Source organism: Piliocolobus tephrosceles, chromosome 2, assembly GCF_002776525.5.
Source record: "Piliocolobus tephrosceles isolate RC106 chromosome 2, ASM277652v3, whole genome shotgun sequence".
NCBI lineage: Eukaryota > Metazoa > Chordata > Mammalia > Primates > Cercopithecidae > Piliocolobus > Piliocolobus tephrosceles.
In genome coordinates this window covers 174,047,914-174,059,308 of record NC_045435.1, presented here as the reverse complement: position 1 = coordinate 174,059,308, position 11,395 = coordinate 174,047,914, and the positions used below count along the sequence as shown (strand labels likewise).

Below are 11,395 nucleotides of genomic sequence, written 5' to 3'. Positions count from 1 at the left end.
CCAAATAGCCATATAATCAGAAGACACAAATCATTGCTATGAATATAGTTGTTGTACATAAAAAAAAGATAGAAATCAAGAAAATGCTAAATTGTCTGAGTCTGATTTACATTTACAGAATTCTTTCTGAGTAGCATCACTAACCTAAACAGGCAAATATAAATCAAATGAAAGTGTAATTAAAGGGAAAAAATCTTCTTTACTAAGTTGAAAATTACTGCTAACTACATCAAAGGAGGTACTGACTACAGATGAGAATTCAGTAGGCCTCCCTTAGATAATTTCTCATTCTCATGAATCCAAGAATCTTTATATCAGCAAGGTGCTAAATAAAGCTGTATTTCAAAGTACTCTTTTCACTTCTTTCTCTTCCAGTTCTCTTAAGGTGATTTCTGTGGAATTTCTAAAGTATGAAACTATGTGTAGCACAGCCAGAGCTAAAATACAATGTCTCCTAGGAACACTTCCTAGGTTCACTTTTTTGGTCTTTAGGAGTTCTCCACCTTCCTCCAAACTCCCTCTTCCATCAGGCCCCCTCCGATTAGACAGGGGAAAAAAGACTAATAACATTTTATGAAATGCTGCTTTTTCACAATAATTGAAATTTACTTAGCTTATAAAGATTTTAAAAGAAGAAAGGCGGATAAATATTTGCTTCTGGAAATGAAAACACAATAGATAACAAAATACACATAAAAACTGAATATACTATTACAATCAGAAATTTAAAAGACATGATGGATTCTGCATCAGAAAACCTGAAACTGCCGAAATCCATAATAATTAGGATAATTCCTCACGAGAATAAATAATAATCCCCTATAAATAGTAGAAGCAGTATGGTTTTTATAAGAAAGGAATCACTAACCATTCAGAAACATCATGCCAAGGAATCAGAGAAAGTAAGACGATGGCATTCTAACACTGGGAAGATTCTCCCTTACTTAACGATCTTCCCCACACATTCCATTTATCTGAGTCCATCTGTATGAATGACATGTGCACTTTCATGTGGGATTGAATAAGGGAATAAAAGAAAAGTAATGTTAAAACATAGCCAATTTGGGGAAGTGCAGAGCTGCCTGAATGCTGCATTGAGGTGTTTTTATCTGCCTAAAGGGATTGATCATGAGGATCTGACTAACCAGTGGTATTGGGGCAGGGGCTGGGTTTAGATAATAGAAAGACAATTTTGAGGGTACAGGTAACTTTGCAACTTTACATAGGGAGCAAGTAGCAGCAACTATGTCTTTGCTACTAAAAATCATGTATAAGTTGTTTTTGGTCCAGTATGGGTCAACATTTATGAGGCTTGAGAGGAAAAAATGTGCAACAAAATCTGAGAGCCCAACCACTAAAATACACAGCAAATCTGGTGACTTCTCAGCACCTCCATCATAATCCAAAGCCACCACCATCCCCTGCCTCGATTATTGCAGTGGCCTCAAAATTGATCTTCCTACTCCTACATTTACCCCTATAAACTATTCTAAATACATCAGCCAGTAATTCTTTTAAAGCTAAGTCAGAATATGAAGGCCAGTATGCCTAAAATAAAATGAGTGAGGGACTGGCAGGAAATTAGGGAAGGAGAGGGCGGGACACAACATGCAGGGCCTTGGAAAGTCATAATAAAAGCTTTAGTTTTTCTTCTGAATGAACCAAGAAGCCAGTGGAGAGGTTACGAGCAAATAAGCAATATGAACTGACTTACATTTTAAATGGATGCAATGGATGGTAAACAATAAAGAGCCTATCCAGAGGGAAAATGAATAAGACTGGATGCAGTAAGACCAGATGGGATTTCAATAATGCAGAAGAGAAATGAAAGTGACTTAGATAAAGAAGGACAAGGAAGGCAATAGTACAAGCAGCATGAAGCAGTCATATGCTAAATATATTTTGAGGAAAGATTCCAGAAGATTTGCTGGTGAATTGAGTTTAAGGAAAACAGCAGTGGCCAGGTACAGTGGCTCACGCCTGTAATCCCAGCACTTTGGGAGGCAGAAGTGGGTGTATCATGAGGTGAGGGGTTCGAGACCAGCCTGGCCAACATGGTGAAATCCTGTCTCTACTAAAAATACAGAAATTAGCTGGGCGTGGTGGCGCATGCCTGTAATCCCAGCTACTCAGGAGGCTGAGGCAGGAGAATTGCTTGAACCCGGGAGGTGGAGGTTGCAGTGAGCCGAGATCGCACTACTGCACTCCAGCCTGGGCATTAGAGCAAGACTCAGTCTCAAAAAATTAAAAAGAAAAACAGTAGTAAAAAATGACTGTAAAGTTTCAATAGGTAGAACGGAGTTGCCATTTATTGAAATGAGGAAGACTGAGAAACAGGTTGGAAAGGGTGATATCAAACATTCTGTCTTGGATATGTTAAGTACAAGGTTTTTATTAGACAACCCAATGGAAAAGTCAAAGAGAAATGAGATATCATATAGTTAAGTCTGGAGTTAAGTGGGAAGTTGGAGTTGTAGATATCAATTAGATATCAACTTGAGGGTTGCCAGCAAAAACATCATATTCAAAGCCATGGAATAAGATGAAATTGCCAAAGAAACCATGAAAAAGTGGTAGATTCAATGGCCTGGAAATCCTACTGAAGTCTTTAGAATTGTTAGCATTAAGATTCCAGATGAAGTTAACTAGCAAAAACAAGTGGAGATAGACAATGGGATACTTAAAACAGATTTTACAGCCAGTATAGATATTGGTAACAATAAGATGGGTTATGACTGTTAAAGTGGGTGGCTGAGGTCAAGGAACTGACAGGCCAGGGATTTATTTGTGGACATTTTAAATCGCTGAAGATAATGACAAGAAGAGTAGTAGAGATAAGGACAATTAGCCAGATGCTAAAATATTCACTGAATGAGGGAAGAGCAAAGAGATACGCAGATGACCGCATAAAAGCACAGCAGAGAATGGTTCAATCTGGTAGGACTTGTTTCAAAGGGACTAGGAAATTTTAGAGAGGAAGGAGAAAGAGAATCAACTGTCCAGATACAGTAATGAGAGATAAGACTCTGACGTATGGGAGTTTGGGAGGCAAAATAGCTTCTACTTGAGAGATCTGTAAGAAAAGCAGTTTCTAGCAACGGGCATGGTGGCTCATGCCTGTAATCCCAGCACTTTGGGAGGCCGAGGCAGGCGGATCTCACCTGAGGTCATGAGTTCGAGACAAGTCTGACAGTCTGACAAACATGCAGAAACCCCATTTCTACTAAAAATACAAAATTAGCCGGGTATGGTGGTGCATGCCTGTAATCCCAGCTACTCGGGAGGCTGAGGCAGGAGAATTGCTTGAACCCGGGAGATGGAGATTGCAGTGAGCCGAGATCTCACCATTGCACTCCAGCCTGGGCAGCAAGAGTGAAACTGCGTCTCAAAAAAAAAAAAGAAAAAGAAAAGCAGTTTCCTTAAGAAACAACCAGATTTAGGTTAGACTTTGGGAGTAAAGGGATCATTCAGAATAAAACCTAAGGACACTGATTTGGCTAATGACACACTGTGAGGTCTAAAAAAATTTAGATGGTGAAGAACTAATGGTTTAAGATAGATGGTTGGAGATGGTAGAAACAGCTGGCTATCCTGCAATATCCATTCATCCCTGCTTCTGTGGTATAGGAATCTGAAGTTTTGCTGTACATCTGGCCACCTAGAACAAACACTATGTTTCCTAGCTGCCCTTGAAACTAGGTGTGGCCACCCAAGGCATTAATAATACTGAAACCAACAGTGGCTATTATAATATCATCAACCTACTGGCCCAATCTGGATTTTATATTCTGTGAGGGGTAGAAATGAGGTAAGAGACAGGACTCAACTCCAGAGGCAGGGCTCAGACACAGGACCAGATTGGGTACTGGCTAAAACACAGAAGAGGTGAAAGCACCTCTCTGTAAGACATGCCTATCAGTGTGCCATATCAGTTTACCATTGCCATGGTAACACCAGGAAGTTACCTGTTTTTCCAGAAATTTCTGCATAGCTCACGTCTTAATTTGCATATAGTTAAAAGTGGGCACAAATATGACTGCAGAAGTGCCTTTGAGCTGCTCCTCTGGGCACACTGCCTATGGAGTAGCCCTGCTCCACAAGGAACAGTACCTCTGCTGCTGCTGTACACTGCTGCTTAAATAAAAGTTGCTATAACACCACAAGCTTGCCCTTGAATTCTTTCTTGGGCCACGCCAAGAACACTCCTGGGCTAAACCCGTTTTGGAGCTTGCCTGCCCTGCATCAGATACACTGCCCAACAGTAATAGTACCTAAGTTCACGTTGCCTAATTTCACAGTGAGTTATCTAAGGGACCCATTTCATTACTTCTTATAAACGTTATATAAAATCGCTGGGCACGGTGGCTCACGCCTGTAATCCCAGCACTTTGAGAGGCTGAGGCAGGTGGATCACAAGGTCAGGAGATTGAGACCATCCTGGCTAACATGGTGAAACCCCATCTCTACTAAAAATATAAAAAATTAGCCGAGCGTGGTGGCAGGCACTTGTAATCACAGCTACTCAGGAGGCTGAGGCAGGAGAATCGCTGGAACCCAGGAGGTGGAGGTTGCAGTGAGCCGAGATTGCACCACTGCACTCCAGCCTGGGTGACAGAGCAAGACTCTGTCTCAAAAAAAAAAAAAAAAAGTTATATAAAATCACAGCATAATTGAAATAAAAACTTGGAAGAGTGACACTCCCCATGCCATGCCATCAAGGCCATGTATAACACAGCAAGATAAAAAAGAGCCAAGATTCCTGACTTTGTGGAAAATCACATCAATCCTGTACCATCAAAGTTTTAAGTGACAGAGAATAGTTGCATCATATTTAAGTTACTGTCATCAACAGCTAATCCTAATAACAAATTAATGCAGGGAATTAAGAGTCTTGAATGTGGAGACTGAGGTAAACAGGGATGTAAGGTAAGGCATAGTAGTCCCAAATGTCTCTTGAGAAAAGGTGGCTAATCGATTTAAACTGTAGCCTTCTTGGAACTGCTCTCTTAGGCAGTAGTGATACAGACTTTCATAAGGAAAAAGGGGCAGTCCTCTAGCAGCATATGGAACTCAACGGGATTTCTTTTCAATCTTGATAAGGGTGTTGGCATTTACTTCACTAGCAGTTTAAGGAGGGAAAGGAACTACAGAGAATTACAGAGGAAATAACCAAATGTTAATTTCTCCTAATATGCCCAGCCTTAAATGGTAGGCTCAGTCCTTGTACCTCTTCTATATCTGCATTCACTGCCATGGTGAACTCATCCAGTTTTATGGCTTAATGTGAATGTAAATGTATTCACCATATAGTGACAACTATTAATTTCATATTTCTAGTTTGTATCTCTCCACTGAACCCCAGACTTTTATATCTATTTGACAACTCTATTTGAATGTCTAACAGACATTTCAAATTTAAAAAGATCCAAATCAAACCTGATTTTCCCTCCAACTTTGCTCCTCCCACATTCTTACCCATGTTGGTAAATGGTAATTCCATTCTTCCAGTTACATACACCAAAAACTTGAGTCATCATTTACTCTTCTCTCATAAACCAAATCCAACTTGTAAATAAAAACATTTGTTGGCTTTATCTTCAAAATGTAAAACATTTCACCATCTCCACTATGACCGCAATCCAAGATGCCATGTTCTCTTACCCAGAATTACTACAACAGCTTCCTAGTTAGCCCCTGAGCCACTCTACAATGTATGCTCACCACAACAGCCAATGTGACTGATTTAAAATAAACCACAGCCAGGTACAATGTCTCATGCCTGTGATCACAGCACTTTAGGAGACCAAGGCAGGAAGACTGCTTGAGGCCAGGAGTTCAAGACCAGCCTGGGCAACATAGTGAGACCCCTTCTTTACAAAAAAATAAAAAATTAGCCAGGCATGGTGGTGAATGCCAGTAGTCCTAGCTACTTGGGAAGGCTGAAGCAGGAGGACTGCTTGAGCACAGGAGCTTGAAGTTACAGTGAGCTATGTTCATGCCGCTGAGCTCCAGCCTGGCCAACACAGTAAGACCCTGTCTCAAAAAAAAATAAACAAACCATGGTACTTTTTTGCTGAACACTCTTCAGTGGCTTCCTATCTCACCCGGAGCGAAAACAAAGTTCTGACAATGTTGTCCAAGGCCCTTATTAATCTGGATTTCCATTGTGATGGTTAATTTTATGTGACGACTTGGCTAGATTATGGCGCACAGTCGTTTGGGCAAACACTACTGTAAAGGTATTTTTTTACAGGTGAGTATAACATTTTCAACCAGTTAACTTTAAATAAGGCATATTACCTCGCATAATGTAGGTAGGCTTCATTCAATCAGCTGAAGGCCTTAAGAACAAAGACCAAGTTTTCCCCCACAAAAAAGGAATTCTGCCTCCAGACTAAAACACAGAAATTCTGTCTGAGTTTCCAGCCTTTGGACTCAAAACTGCAACATCACCTCATATCTGAATTTCCAACCTACTGGACAGCATTGCCCTACAGATTTTATCCTTGTCAGCTCCCACAATCACATGAGACAACTCCTAAACTCTCCCTCTATATACAGACAGATAGATCTATGTATTTATGACTTTATATGGGGAATATATGTATATACTATATATCTTATATATGTATCTTACATATATCATATATCATATATACACAGACACAGGTATATCTCATTTTATTGTGTTTTATTACACTTCACAGATATTACTTTTTTTTTTTTTTTTAAACGAATTGAAGGTTTGTGGTAACCCCGCCTTGGGCAAGTCTATCAACAATTTTTCCAACAGCATGTGCTCACTTTGTGTCTCTGTATCACATTTTGGTAATTCTTGCAATATTTCAGACATTTTCATTATTATTATATCAGCCACAGTGATCCGTGATCAGTGATTTTTGATGTTACTGTTTTAATTGTTTTGGGGCACCGCAAAGCATGACCGTGTAAAACGGCAAACTTAACGGATAAATGTTGTGTGTGTTCTGACTGCTCCACCCTCCGGCCGTTTCCCCATCCCTCTCCTCAGACATCCCTATTCTCTGAGACACAACAATATTGAAATTAGGTAAATTAATAACCTCACAATGGCCTCTAAGTATTCAAGAGAAGGGTCTATCACTTTAAATCCAAAGCTAGAAATGATTAAGCTTAGTGAGGAAGGCATGTTGAAAGCCCAGAGAGGCCAAAAGCTAGGCCTCTTGTGCCAAACAGCCAAGTTGTGAATGCAAAGAGAAAGTTCTTGAAAAAAATTGAAAGTGCTACTTCAATGAAAACATGAATGATAAGAAAGTAAAACTGCCTTATTGCTCATATAGAGAAAGTTTTAGTGGTCTGAATAGAAGATCAAAGCAGCCACAACATTCCCTTAAGCCAAAGCCTAATCCAGAGCAAGGACCTAATTCTCTTTTATTCTATGAACGCTGAGAAATCTCAGTGAGGAAGCTGAAGAAGAAAAGTCTGAAGCTAGCAGGGTTTGGTTCATGAGATTTAAAGAGACAAGCCTTCTCCATAACATGAAGGCAAAAAGTGAAGCAGCAAGTGCTAACTTAGATGCTACAGCAAGTTATCTAGATCTAGTAAGATAATTAATGAAATCAGGTGGTTCCACTAAACAACAGGTTTTCAGTGTAGATGAAACAGTCAAGATGATGCCATCTAAGACTTTCACAGTTAGAAAGGACAAGTTAATGCCTGGCTTCAAAGCTTCAAATGACATCCTGATTCTCTTGTTAGGTGCTAATGCAGCTGGTGACTTTAAGGTGAAGCCAATGTTCATTTACCATTCCAAAAACCCTACGGCCATTAAGAATTATGCCTGTGTTTTATAACTAGAACAACAAAGCCTGAATGATAGCACATATGTATACAGCATGGTTTACTGACTATTTTAAGCCCACTTTTGAGACACACTCCTCAGGAAAAAAAGAAGATTCCTTTCAAAAGATGACTGTTCATTGACAATGTACCGAATTACCCAAGAGCTCGGATGGAGGTGTATAAACAGATGAATGTTGTTTCCATGCCTGCTACCAACAACATCCTTTCTGCAGCCCATGAATGAAGAAGTCACTTTGGTTTTCAAGTCTTATTGTTTAAGAAATAACATATTGCTTTACAAATTGCAAGAGAACTAGAAATGGAGCCCAAAAATGTGACTACATTACTGTAATCTCATGATAAAACTTCAACAGAGGAGGGGTTTCTTTTTATGGATGAACAAAGAAAGTAGTATCTTGAGATAGAATCTACCCCTGATGAAGATGCTATGAACCCTGTTGAAATAACAAAAGATTTAGAATATTACATAAACTTATTTGATAAAGCAGCAGCAGAGTTGAAGAGGACTGACTTCAATTTTGAAAGAATTTCTACCCTGGGTAAAATACTACTAAACAGCATCACATGCTAGAAAGAAATATTTCATGAAGGAAACAGTCAATCAATGCAGAAAACTTTATTGTTGTTTTATTTTAAGAAACTGCCACAGCCACCCCAACCTTCAGCAACCACCATCCTAATCAGTCAGCAGCCATTGACATCCAGGCAACATCCTCAGCCAGCAGTAACATTATGACTCACCGAAGTCTCAGATGAGTATCAGCATTTTTTAGCAATACAGTAGTTTTTCATTAAGCTATGTACATTCTTTTCTTAGACATATTACTACTGCACACTTAATAGACTACCATGTGGTGTAAATATGACTTCCATATGCAGTGGGAAACCAAAAACTTAATGGGACTTACTTTATTGCAATATTAGCTTTATTGTGGTGGTCAGGAACCCAACCTGCAATATCTCCGAGGTATGCCTGTATATACCCCATGTTGGTTCTGTTTACTCTAGAGAGCCCTGAGTAATATACCCATTATTTCTCTGACAATATCTTCTGCCTTTCTCCGCTTTCACTAAAACTGCTCCAGCCACAATGGCATCTATGCTTTTCTTTCAAGCATGCTCCTGCCTCAGAGCCTTTGTACTTACCATACCCTGCCTGGAATCCCTATACCCTGAGAGTTGTATGGCTTACTCCCCTTTCCTTCTTTATATCTTTGCCCAAAAGTCACTTCTCAGTAAAGCCTTCTCTGTATACCCTATTACGTCTGTCTGTCATATTATGTATTTTACTTACCATTGCCGCTTTCTAAGATGTAAGCTCCATAAGGGCAGAAATTTTTGTCTGTTTTGTGTACCCAAAAATCCCCTGCAACTAGAACCATGCCTTCCTTACAGTAAGTGCTCAGTAAACGTTTGTCCAATGAACAAATGGAGAAAATATGAAGCCAGTAGGCATAGCTTATAAGTGCAGAGGTTAAAGATCTGTAAGTGTAGATAGATGTATTAGTACGTGTGTGTGTATTAATATGCTGTATATATATATACATGTGTGTGTGTTAAAAAGTATATAAGTATAGGGGTTAAAGGAAATACAGCTATAGCTACGAAGGCCTTTTAAATTAGGGTACACCTTAGCATGTTTGGAAGCAAACAACAAGTTTGGAAGCAAAGGACCCAGTGGACAGGGATAGATTAGCAATATCATGGAAACAGGAAAATAAGAGAGCATAGTCCCCTTAGAAATCATTTGATCAAGGGCACTGATAATAGGGTACCTTTTATTTTTAAAAATGTACAGATCCATAGTTCATAGAAACATAAAGATGGTTATGGGCAATCAGAAACAAGAAGCAATGCCCAGCCTCAATTATAATTATAGAAATGAAAATTAAAACAACCAGATACATTGTTCTGTTCTCCGAGTGGCCAAACGCAAAATACCCAAAACCCAGTTGGCCAGTACAGAGAAACAGATACTTCCATACATTATTGAAGGGTAGGTCAATTGGTGCTGCATTTCCTAAGTTTGGGGAATTCCATGTCTTATGAGTCCTTCTTCCCATTACACAAAACAAATTATTTCCTCTCTACACTTCCTTATAGCTGAAACACAGGTAAATATTAATAAAACTAAGGCTCTGCCAAATCTACGATCTATGCCATATTTTAAACTAGAAGCTACTGATGCAAAGGAAGTATGATATAAACAATATACACTGGGAATAATTCCTAGTCATAGGAATTCACTCTACACATACGAATGTACACCAAGATATACAGATGCTCCTCAACAATTTACAAAGGGGTTACATTCAAGAAACCCATCATAAGTTGAAAATATCATTAAATCAAAAATACATTTAACACACGTAACATACCAAACATCATAGCTTAGTCTAGTCTACCTTAAATATGCTTAGAAAACACTCACATTAGCCTGTAGTTGCATACTATAGCTTATCAGTTGTTTACGCCATGATCATGTGGTTGACTGGGAGTTGTGGCAGGCTGCCCACTGCCAGGCATCCCAAGAGAGCATCATATCATGTATCGCTAGCCCAAAAAAGGATCAAAATTCAAATTTAAAGAGTTTCTACTGAAAAGTGTTTCCCTTTCACACCATCATAAAGTCAATATAAATCATGTCAAACCATCATAGTCTGAGACTGTATATTCAAATCTGTTCATTACAGAACTCTGTAAGTACTATCAAAAATTAGAAATTTAAATGTTTATAGATTTTACATCCCTGTGTGGATATATGTGTTTATAATATGGAAGAGTTAAAATCAGGAAAATATAATTAAGAGTTAGACCTAAGTAAGCATTATGCTAATTGAAAAAAGCTAGTGAAAAAAGACAAATACTACATGATTCCACTTATTTAAGGTACCTAAAGTAGTCAAATTCAAAGAAACAAAAAGTAGAATGATGGCTGCCAGGGGCTAGGGGAATGGAGAATAGGGAGTTATTGTTCAATGGGTACAGTTTCAGTTCTGCAAGATGAAAAGAGTTCTGTGGATGGATAGATGAATGAATGCATGTGACAGTGGCACAATTGTGGATATACTTAATGTCACTGAACTGTAAAACAGATGGTTTTTAAAAAAGAAAATAAAAGAATTAGATTTAGGAAATAAAACTAAGAGGTAAAAGCATTAACAATAAGAAAAATTTTAGGTGATAAACAGGGAGACCATGACTTGTTAACAAGAATGTACCTGTAGATAAGAAGTGGCAGAAGTATCTCTAGTAGTGAACAAGAATGTGAAGGATGGATAAGAAATTCAAGAGCTAGATCACAAGCATATTAATACCACGTTTTCTTTAGGTCACTTGCACACTAGTTAATAGAGACAGCAGGCTGGCTTATTACTAACCAAGGTCCTATTAAAAGAAGTACAGATTTTATCAGCAGTCCCCTAAATTGATAGCTCTGACCAGACTCCTGTATCTCTTCTCCAATAGAGAAAGGAGAAAGGGGAAAGGCAAGCCTTTTATTCAGATTGGTGCCATCACAGAACTTGCAGACTTGAGCTGAGATCTCTTGCAT

General features: G+C 38.8%; 1 protein-coding gene across 3 annotated transcripts in view; it reads right to left on the bottom strand.

The window, feature by feature from the left end:
- The window catches only part of IFT80 (intraflagellar transport 80), a 137,940-nt gene that overhangs the window by 120,825 nt on the left and 5,720 nt on the right, over positions 1-11,395 (bottom strand). The window lies entirely within an intron of this gene.